The sequence below is a fragment of the Cryptomeria japonica genome, chromosome 10, assembly GCF_030272615.1.
Source record: "Cryptomeria japonica chromosome 10, Sugi_1.0, whole genome shotgun sequence".
In the NCBI taxonomy this organism is placed as follows: domain Eukaryota; kingdom Viridiplantae; phylum Streptophyta; class Pinopsida; order Cupressales; family Cupressaceae; genus Cryptomeria; species Cryptomeria japonica.
In genome coordinates this window covers 434,701,997-434,714,149 of record NC_081414.1, presented here as the reverse complement: position 1 = coordinate 434,714,149, position 12,153 = coordinate 434,701,997, and positions in this window count along the sequence as shown.

Genomic DNA, 12,153 nt, shown 5'->3' with positions numbered 1-12,153 from the left:
ATCTCTCCATTCCTCTTTATCATAATGGTAGAGGCTCTTGGAAGATTGATATCCAAAAAGAGGAGGGATGGGAGCTAGAAGGGCGTTAAGGTTGCAGATGGTTTAGAGAACATCTCACATTTACAGTTTGCAAATGATACCTTGTTACTGGGAGAGGCGTATTTCAAGGAGGCAAGAATTATGAAGGAGGTGTTGAATAGGTATAGATGAATATCTAGATAGTGTATAAATTGGAGGAAATCTGAAATCTTTTTCTTTAACACTTGTAATTAGAAACAAAGGGAAATTTGTTCCATTCTAGGTATGAAACATGGCACACTAGCCTGGAAGGTATTTGGGTATTCCACTCTTTGGGGGTGCTATTAAATCTTCTATGTGGAATGATTTAGTGGAGATTTGTCTTAGAAGATTAGATGACTGGAAGAGAAAATGGTTAACATCGGCAGGGAGGATTCTGATGCTAAAATTAGTAGTCTCAACAATCCCAATTTTTTTAATGATGTGTCTTAAGATTCCTAAGAAAATTGTTAAGGTTATTGGTCAAAGTATGAGAAAGTTCTTTTGGAATGGGGTGAGTGATCAACATAAGATTGCTATGCTTGCGTGAGAAAGGATTCATTTGGCAAAGAATAGAGGGGGAGTTGGTCTCAAGGTCTCAGGGATTGGAACATAATGAATGAGGCCTTAGGGGATAAACTTCTTTGGAATATTTATTCTCAACCTTCTCAGCTTTGGTTTAAGATTCGAAAAGAAAAATACTTAAACTCTATGGATGATAATAGGACCTTTACTATTTGTAATCCCCCAAAAGGTTTTGCAATCTAGAACTTTATCTTATCCTATCGCAAGGTTATTGTAGAACATATTACTTGGTAGGTAGGCACCAGAATGAAAGTTGAATTTTGGGATGACTCCTAGAAAGGTCTCTTAGCCCTAAAGGTTAATCCTGAGTTTCATGACTTAAGATTTTGGTTCTTACAACATTGGGGTGATAAGGTATGTGACTATCTTATGTTTCCGGATGGAGCTTTAGGTGGTTCTTTGAAATGGAAATTTGTTTAGGGTTTAGAAATTCCAGTTCCATTGAAGGATCTTATGCAGGGGATTTTCAATTCCAAGACTATATAGAGAGTAAAAAATGAGGATAGAATTGTGTGGTGTGGGGTTTTTAATGGGATGTACTTAGTGAAATTGGGTTACCAATTTTTGGAGGCAGGTGTAAATGGGGAAAATTGGCCAGTGGATTTGTTTTGGGGGAAGGAAGTTCTGCCTAAAGCAGATGCTTTTGCTTGGCTGGTGTATATAGGGCATATTCTTACAAGTGATAGAATAAAGCATTTGGAATTTTATGAGCCGTCAAAGTGTGTTATGTGTGGTGAAGCAAAGGAAACAACAAACCACTTATTGTTACATTGTAAAATTTCCCTCTCTTGATAGGAGATGTTAAGAGGACTACTGGGCTGGCAGAGTCTGATGCCAGAAAATTTGAAACAAGTTTTTGATAGCTGGCCTTTGGGGTGGAAAAAATTGGCCCTATCTTGTGTCTGGAAGGTGAGTCCTTCCTTAGTCATTTGGGAGTTATGGAAAGAGAGGAATAGGTAGATTTTCTTGGATAAGATGAATTCTTTGGAAAATTTGAAATGGAGAATCAATCATGCCATTGAGGAAACAGTAGGTGCAATAACATCCTAGTTTTTCAATCTGAGGGTCTCTTTTACTTGAGATGATTGGTGTGTGCAAACTTAGTGGCCTGACATACACCTAAGGCTTGTTAAGGGGCATGTCAATCTATTGATAAGTGGGTGAGACCTTCAAAGGGATGGTGGAAGAAATTTTTTTATGGTGCCTCTAAAGGTAATCTTGGACCATCTGGGGCAGGGTTCATTGTTCAGGATTGGAAGGGTGAGGTAGTGGCTCTAGGTGCCCAAAAACTTGATGTAGAAACAAATAACATAGCCAAAGCATCAGTTGCATTGATATAAGTTCGAATAGGTAAGAAATTGGGTGTCAAGAAGTTGCATTTGGAGGGGGATACTTTGATCATCATACATGCTATAATGAAGGGGAGTATAGAGGCATGGCACTTACAAATTTTGATTTTGAGTATAATTGAGGACCTTAATTTTTTTCAAGATTTTCAAGTTAGTAATGTTAGGAGAATAGGTAAGGCAGAGGTAGACATCCTCTCTAAATGGGCTTTATCTTTTAATGAGATCAACTTAGGCTTGAAGCTATCTTTTAATACAGATTAACCCACTTGAAAAGGGGAACCTGCAACTATTCTATTACTTTTTTTCTCTGCAAAATAACATTACAATCCCTATTATTTCCTATGACTCTCTAGAACGACTTCGGACCTAACCCTGCAGAAAAGATCTATTTTACAGAGATCTTTCTCAGAAAATTTGGACCCTAACTAATGGACTTGAATTCCCTTTTATAAAAATCAAGGGAGCAACAAGCTTCAGGCCAAAAGACACTTTTTAGCAGAACCAAGCCTTAGAGGCTGTACACAATTCTTGTTACAAAACACTCCTTATCTGCATGCCGGCACCCGTGATGAGGTGGAACCAAAATTTACAACTGATTATTGGTAGAAACAAAAATACTTGAGCCGCACCGATATCACCCTGACACTCCCAGATGGACCCCTAGATGCTCAGTTTGTTCCATAGCATTTCTCTTCCTAAAAAGGAAAATAGATCCTAGCATGAAACAAGACTTTCCCTCCAAATTAAAGGAAAATCTCCAGCCTTTATGCCTTGGATCTAGAAAAATGGAAAGAGGAACTTGGGGGTAAATAGGATTTGTTGAGAAGGCATTTCAGCTTCCATGTTGTTGCAGAGGTGACTGGTTGTCGATCCTCCCTCGAACAAATCCTTCTTTCAGCTCCCCATGAGCTCCCTCTTGGAACACTCTGCCAACGAAATGTAGAGTAAGAGCGGGAAATAGGCTTGGGGTGAATTTTCTTGAAAAGAAAAGGATTTCACACCCCCTCTGGTAATGAACAACATCATACCAGAGAAAGATCATCCATCTAGTGTCACAAAATATGCAACAACTCCATTCATAATTTTGTTCAAGCAACATCCTCTCACTGATGAAGAATTGCTCTCAGAAAATGAATAAGCTTGTATTTGTTTCTACCCATTTTATCATCTGCCTAGTGAATTTATAACCACAAATTCCATTTCAATGTGGCAATGTTAATCCATGTGAAGAATCATCATCCTGATATCTTCTTCTCACCTTGTCAGCTACGGATTATAGCAATCATACCTATATCTCAAATCACCACCATTTCCTAGGCCATCACTCTATTGCCACTGGCATGCATTCACCTATTGTGAATAATTTTATTCTGATCTTATTCCTTTTTTCAGTGTACAGTCTCCTGCTTCAGGATTTCTATCAATAGACAAATCTCTAAATTCATCAGAGAATTCGTGATCCATCACACTTCAACTAGAACCTTATCTTGATTCTTTCATATCTCTGAGCTATTATATTTCACTGTCAAATCAATCTTGAGTCAACAAGTCTGAATCCCATTCATTCTTCCTTTTCTTGTGAGCTATGACCGGTGCCTCCAAAATCCCTCCAAACTTCTCATTTGAAACTCAACCATAGATCTCATCCAACTTGGCAAATCTAACGGTCATTTCTTGTCGAGTTAGCATTTTGACTTTCCATCTGTATCTGTGGACCCAAAAAATCCTAACTAAACACTTCCATATAATCCATTGACCAAACTCTGTCAGCAACCTCTTTGTAGGTCTTCCTGATCATCCCGAGACACGTGGCATCATCTCGTGATGTCACGGTCCATAATCTCCTTGCAACTTCCATAGCAGGAATATGAGGGTCGTCTGATCTATTCAATCTTTACCACTTTGCATATTGCCCGTTAACTCTTCTAGGACTTAAAAGTCGAGCACCTTTTACCTCAGGATAAAACATCTCCATTCACTCTGAGAACATGCAAATTGATGGAACTATTAGTAGATCGACCTTTACCGCCTGCAAACTGGTACTACAATTCTTTCGACCAGTTACAATGCTAACCCTGTTGGTTTCCGCTGATAACATGTGGTACAATCTCATGATGCCACAGTCATTACAATCCTCACATCTTTGATCATGGGGAAGTGCTATCCATTGGATCCATCATGTCTTTGACAAACGATCGGAGTATTTAGGACTTTTTGGACTTAGGAAAATACAAGTGCAGGCACAAATATTTTAAAAGGAGACCGGTAGTAGGAATTTTATATGCATGACTTAGGGAAATTATTATTTCACAAACTAGTTAATCATCACTTTTCTTAGGGAATAAGATAGCCCCGCTCATGGAAAGGCTACCCTCAGCCTTAAGTGGAAAAAGCAATAGAAAAATATATCATTTCTAGGGTTTTCTTCACAAAATGTAAGAAGTTTTTGATAAACCCTAAACCCTAGACCTTGGATCATTCTCAGAGGATACGAGTAAAACCTGAAAATCAATGTTTTGAGCTCAAAAATTGAAGATTTCATGCAATCAATTTTTAGAGCTATCAGTGGCTCTAGTTGGGGATGCTCATTTTACAAGAATGAAGCGAGATACCAGAATCTTTGAGTTGAAGTAGACCAACTGCAGGGCAGACAAAAAAGAAATTACCTGGACATGGTAACTTCAACAAAAAAGAAACTACACTATCAAAGAAACCTAACTAAAATTCATGGATAACAACTACCTTAAGAAAAGTAGAACGTCCAAAATTGTCCATGAACAAGCAGTTTAATTGAGGATTTATTTATAATTCCATTGGGCATAGAGTAAAAGAAAATCACTCTACCCCAAATCACTTGTGGCCTGCAGGATCACACCAAGTGTGATGGCCCAAAGCCATCCGCCAATGTCAACTAGTGCTTTCCCCTGTCATAAACATGATCTTCTTTTCAAAGCATCAAATATAATCTAATGACATAGTGGAAAAAAAAATTTCAAACTTGTGGGCTATTTTTATCCATCCACTATGCTTAATTTTATCAATTTTTCATCAAAACTGATTAACCCAAGTACACCTGCAATTGATCTATGAAGTAGCCAATTCAATCTATGAAGAACCTCAGGGCTTGGACAACATGACAAGGATATGAATCCTTCTACTCTTCAGGCTCTACAAAACCTAGGCGGGATACCTTTGATGCTTAAAATTAAAACTATTACACACCTATGACAGCATCAATATAAATAGATAGATCTCATCAGGGCTCAAAAACAAGTAGTTTACTGCAGATAGGCTATATCTACACATAAAACTCAGCTATGTTTGAGCATGAGATAGATGAAACATTTCAAAACATAAAATAAATATATTCTAATTGGATTTTAAATTAGTTTGAGAATCCCCTTAATTGCAAGATCAGTGTCTTATCCAAGGGCAACAGAGTCACACATCAAACTATAGATGAAAACTTATACTGCAGATCCATCTTCATTCTTAAGTATTCATGCATTTAATACCTTGCATAAATGCATTACTAATCTTATCCATAGAAAATATCAGATCTAGAAACATGAACCCTATTTTATTAATGTTTGCTCACAGAGTTTAAAATCTTCTTTGAAGATTACCTACAAACAAGCATTACACTCATAGACACAGCTGCTCATGACCAACTTGATCCTCCTTAAGAATCGGATTTGAATAAAATGATAATACATTTCAGAGACAAATTCTGTGTGAATTTGTACATGCCTTACATACACAAGAACCTGCAACTAAGAACACCTACAGCAAGAATTGAACTCCATTACTAAAAGAAAAGCCATGCCCTGTACAATCTTCTAGAAAACTTAGAATTGGAAACCATGAAAATATGGAGCATTTCTCCAAAATTATGGAACCATTACAATTGAGAAGAATTGAGAATAAGAAGGAGAGGGGAAAAGATCAGAATCCATCAGAACATGCCAAGTGTCCTTTTTCCATAACTGAATTTCATTTCCTTCCCATGGAAACTACTCTAGAAATATCTGTTTTTATTGAAAAAACTTCATAACTGCATTCCTCATTCCAAGAGCTTTCCGGTGATATATAATACTTGCTATTTCGGGCAAACATAACCTCTCAGGCGAATTAATCTTTCATGTGCCTCTGTCATTTAAATTTTTCAATTTTTCCACATAGTCTACACTATATCATTAAATTTGATTTTTTCCCAGATTTTTGGCCTAACTCCCTGCCACATGTCATCCTGTAATTCGTTGACGAGGTCCACTAGGTGCCACCTACGATGACACCTCACCTTTCACCACTTGCCTGCCTCGTCACCACCACTGGACTGCTTGCTTGTACGCCACCTCAGCAACACGTCAGCGGGACCCGCGAGATGGACCTCCACTTGGACCTGCCACCTATACGCCATGTCATCTTTCACCATTTTGCGATGGCTAATGGGCATGCATCTTCATCTCACGAAACAACACCGACTGTCGGATCATCTCCAAGATGGGTGATCTTTACCATTTTGCCATTTCATGAAGCTTATCCGGCATGCATCTTCACTCTGCAAAATCACGCGCACCATTGATCTCCTCCGAACCTGCTCACTCATTAATCTTTTGCCATTTCACCATGCTTAACTCTCGCACATCTTCCCTTCGCGAAATCACGCGCACCGTCAGATCTTCTGCAACCTGCTCACCGATTAAGTCGCCCTTTCTCTACAAAAATCGCGTCGGGATCCATGCCTGTGTGGGGTCCACCTGATCGCCAATCAGCCTCCTTGGTCACCATGGGAAGTGCACCCATAGGCATGGGGTCTACCTTGGCTCCCAACCGGCAGCTTGTGTCAAAAGCCTCTTGAGGCTTCGCCACTATGAATGTGTAAAGACTTACTTATAAATATCAAAAATTTTGCTCTCACCACCAATGTGGGATAATGCATTTAGCTTGGGACTGTGTATTTTGAAGATTTCCATGTCCAATCTGCTGCTCATAAGTTTAGATGCCTTTTTAGAACACCAAGCCATACTATGCAGGCAAGGAGGAGCTGCATTTTTACCTGGCAATGCATTTGCTGCCAATTTTGCAATTTATTTGAAGTTTCACTTCAGTCTTTCACCATGCCATGGCCTGTGCATTTGTTTGAAACTTTAAAAAATGCCTCTTTCAAACCACCACATAGGGAGCATTGGGCTTAAACCTGTGAATACATATTAATCTAAAAATTCATACTACCCACTCCATTTGCAGTGAGGACGTTGCCAAGGGATTTATATTACCAAACACCACGCACACAGTGGGCTTAAAGCTTTTTAAAGTCTCCCAAACAACACGCAAGGCAGGAAAAGAGAATTGTGGAAATTTCATTTGCTGGAGTTTATATGCTTGAGTCAACCACATGAGAGGGGGAGTTTGACTGGAAGCCTGCCAATTACAATTTTCCTAGAGGTTTCCATGATGCTTTAACCAGCAACCACGCAGGGGAGGAAAAAGTCTGCCAAACACCTACCAATAGCATCTTCTTTAAATGTTTTATATTGACTCTCCTCCACCACGCAGGGGCTCCCAAATAGCTACACCTACAACTTGCATTAATTTGAAGGTTTGAATGCCCATTCAACTTCCTTCTGTAGCTCACCCACCTTGCAAAAGCTCACGCACCTACTACATTGCATTGGCTCCATGTTTTTAATGGCCTTTTCAACTCCATGCTTCACTTTACATCTGCAATTTGCATTTGTTTGAGAGGTTTTTTGCAGCACGTGATGTTTAATGCTTCAATCTGCATTTGATTTTTAAACTTCTCTGCTTCTCCTTCCAAACACCACTCCAATTCAACGTGTTGTGCTGAATTCTCATGATTTGCATTTGTTTGGAAGCTTATTGGTTTCCTTTTCACCATACCACATAGGAGAGAATGGTTGTGTAGCTACCAATACATTCTTTGAAATTTGTATACCCTTGTCTGCCACACCATAATGCTTTTATCTTCACACGAAATTGGCTTCGAATCTGCCAATTGCATTTGCTGAAAAGCTTCTAAAGCCTTTTCAATGTCAAATTGGGAGGTTTGTTTGCTAGTATTACACCTGCCAATTTCAATTTATTTGGAGGGCTCTTTAAAATCCTTTCCTTCCATTCAAAACATTCAATCTAAATGCCACCATAATACTTGTTCTCTTGAAAAACATATTCAATGCATTCACTTGAATTGGGAAGGCATCCATCTGTTTCAAAATTTTATCTGTTGGTTAACAGGCATCCTGGAACATATAATCTTTTTCATTTCTCATGAACTCCTTAATACTTAAATCATATAACATATGATTTTAAAAAAAAAAAAATTAAACCTTACCTGAAATGATGCATGAAGTGGCAAGCTAGGTCGAGCCCTAAAGTGGGTCCAGCTAAAAAAATTCCATTTTCATGCAACTGACCTTTGAAATGGCTCACAAACCTTAAACATACCTCTAGAATCGATCGACACCATTTTTGGATCATTAAATTGAGTTTTGCAACTTTCAGGTGCCACATTTTCGCATTTAATCACGAAGACGTAATTTTCAAACTGGTCAAAACACCTTTCTGGACCTTGAAAACTGACAAGCGTGTACTCTGATATACAAACATGAACTCTACCAAGCGGTATCTCAAGAACAATCCTGAGCGAAGAAATATTAATGGTCAAAGATGACCAACTGGCTTTGTTGGCACTGCGGACTTGATGAAGTCAATGCGCAGGCAACCCATGATGCCTTTAATGATCTCCATAGACCCTCAAATATGAGGCATAGGTACCTTGAAGTACATATCAAAACTTAGAATTGTTGGCATTTTTTATGTTTATGTTGTGATTGTCATTGATGGACACACACTTGCATTGAGATCCTCTTTATATGTATGAGTTAGAGCACAACCGATATTTGTTCCAACCGGTATGTTGTATTATAGTCTTTAGACTATTGATGTTTTGCAGAATATGTTTCCCAGTCTGAAGTGGCATGTTGACTCCAAGCGGTTTGAGGGATTAAAGTGGCATAACACATTTTTACCAGTCTTCATTTTTGTCAAACCGACAACCAGCATTTTGTATGAACCGTTAATAGTCTGTGATGAGTTACCAACCGGCATTTTGTGATGAGTTACCATCCACTGATTGTTTGACGGTGCTGACACATTAACGGTGCTTTTTGTATCATGGTACCAAGTATGTCCAGGTTCATTGAACCTAGGAAATTGTAATGTAATCCTATTGGACCGACATGAAATCAGATTCCTTTATAAGGACATCATGTCTAGGGTTTTAGGTTGTTGATGTGGATATAGCAAAAGTTTATGTTGTTGCTAGGGTTTAAGGTGATTGAGGTGTTGGAGAGAATATGAATGTGTAGAAGACTGAAGTAATGCTGGAGTGCATTAGGAACGAGCTACCAAGGATCTAACCAAGCAGTCTGTGCAACTAGCTAGATCAAACACTTGTTGATTACTCACATCTTTGACAAGTTTGTAGCCCTTAACCGGGTAGGCCCAAAAGCCTTTTGTAAATCATCTAACAAGGTGGTTCATATCTGTGGATCTAAAATCCTCAAGCAAGGTAGTCTTTAATCGGACTTATCTCCTAACAGAGATTGAGATTCCTAATAGGATCTGTTCTGGTAAAGAACATTGTAAGACCTTAACCGGTCTGACCTTAACCGGTCTGGTTCCTATTCTGCAGATAGTTAATTGTGAGTTCCATCTCACTGTGGTTTTTCCCATTTGGGTTTCCACGTCAAAATCTCTTGTGTTATGTTGTTTTTGCTTCTGTGGGTGAATGCATTATTAGCTATTTGGTTTGCATATTTGTTAATCGATTTGTCTGCTAAATTGTTTTACCGGTTTACTGTTAGTCTTGCAAAGTGTTTAAGTGCAAATATTTTTGGCATACTAATTCACCCCCCCTCTTAGTATTCATCAATTGGTATCAGAGCCAACCTTTCTATAAGTTTAACCACTTGGAAAGAGATATGGGGAATACATTTTAAGGGAACTTACCCACCAGCTCACTCAGTCTGAGCAAGCCTATGATGATCTTATGGTCAAATACAAGGAATCTCAAGCAAAAAGAAGAGAACATGCAGAAAAGCTGATGGAGCTATCTGAAAATAGTTCTTCAAATGAAGCAGACATGGAAGCCCTAATTTCTGAAGTAAATAAGTTGAATGAATCAAACTCCAACCTGAGAAAGGAGTTGGAAGGACTGACTATTCGGATGTGTTAAGAGCTTGAGAACCGGAGGAAAGCTGAAGATCTGGTGAAAGAAAGAGATCATGAGATCTCCAAGCTGAAACAAGAGATGAGTGCCCTAAATGCTCAACTCCATGCAAGCAAAGTGGAAAAGGAAGACATGCAAAGAGAACTGAACACTACCATCTCTGAGAATGAAAACCTATTGGAAACAAATGTTGCTATTTCCAAAGAACTCTATGAGTCAAAGGAAATACTTGCTAAGTTCAACAAGAGTACTGTCAAGCTAGAGCAAAAGCTTTAATCTGCCAAACCGGTCAAGAATACCAATGGACTTGGTTACTCCGGTCATGAGGAAGGTGAGACCTCTGGTACAAATGCTGGAACATCAAATAAACAACCGGCATCAAAGGATAAAGGTAAGCAAAAGTTTAAACCTTTTTTCTTTAACTGTCTTAAAGAAGGACATACTACAAATGTGTGTAGGAGTAAGGCTTACAACAATTTTCCTTACTTCCTAAATGATAAGCCTAGATCCTATAGATTTGATGGTAACTATTATGCATGCAACAATTATGAGCATAGAACATTTGAATGCAGGTCTGTTATGAATAACACTGGAAGATATTCTCAGAGGACCCAAGGAGTTGGTCCTGAACCTTTTGTGAACCAGAATCACAATCGGTTTAATGCCTTCAATCATTAGCCAAGAAGCGGTGGTTATCAAGTGGCAACCAGATGGAGAGAAAATTGTATGATCTATCATGGTCATGGTCACACTACTGCAACATGCAAAAGGAAGAATGGAAACATGAATAATGGACCTTGGAGAGCACCTGGATTGGTCTGCTATCACTGCAACAAACCGAGTCACATTACTAGATTCTGTAGATCAAGAAAGAACATATCTGATGATATACCGGTCACTCTAGAAGAAAACATTGATGTTGACATTGTTCAAGTAGACATGAACAAAATCTGGAAGGAGAAAATAGCGGTGCTACAAGAGGAACCAGTTTCTGCACCTAGTGTGGAAATCACGGAACCGACAAACTAAGATTCAAAAAAGATTAGGGGGAGCAAATGGAAAAATGTTTCGAACCCCCGGTTTACACCGGTAAAAGACCTTAACTGGTATGTTATACCTGTCATTTTGCAGAAGACCAGAAATGGTAAAAAGGCAAATTAGGGTTTACGCCCTAATGGAGGAGAATTAATGATGGTAGGTGAGGAATATGTTTAAAAGCATTTTTCAAATCATTTCTCACTATCAGTTTTCAAGTGAAGAAATTTTTTTCAAAGAGCAGAGCGATGAAAAGGCGATTTGAGCAGAGATTTTGAGAAATTGAGAAACCGCGAAGGACATTCAAATTCAAACTGGAAACGGTCAAGTGGAGAACACAAAGCAGTGATTCAGCAACCAATGGAGTGTGAAGTGAAGGAGAATCGACAAGCCCTAATTTCACATGTTACAAACGCTAAGATTTCTATCATGGCTTCCGCATCTCATACCAGTTTTAGTGCATCTATCGAGTCTGCAAGTTTTATTCAATGGAAGTCCAAGTATAATGCCCTATCACAAGTTCCGGCTGGTGTGATAGTAGAAGAGGGAATTTCTAACTACATAGATTGCAAGATTGAAGACCTAGGGTCTCTAGCTATCCACACCCAGTTAGGTTTATTTTGTGGAAAAGATAAGAAGATCAAACCAGAGTTTAATATTTTGGAGAAGAAAAAGCTCCACAATGTTGTTTACTTCTTGGAGGATTTCACAAAGGATCATATAAGGATCATTTTGATCAGATTCCATGGTGATAAGATGTACCTGAAGAGAACACATGATATCATGCCGCAGGCAATTCATGCAGTCACCGGATTCTACAACACGAGGGAAGTGCCAGCCCTGAGGATGGTAAGCAAAACTGAAATGTCTAAT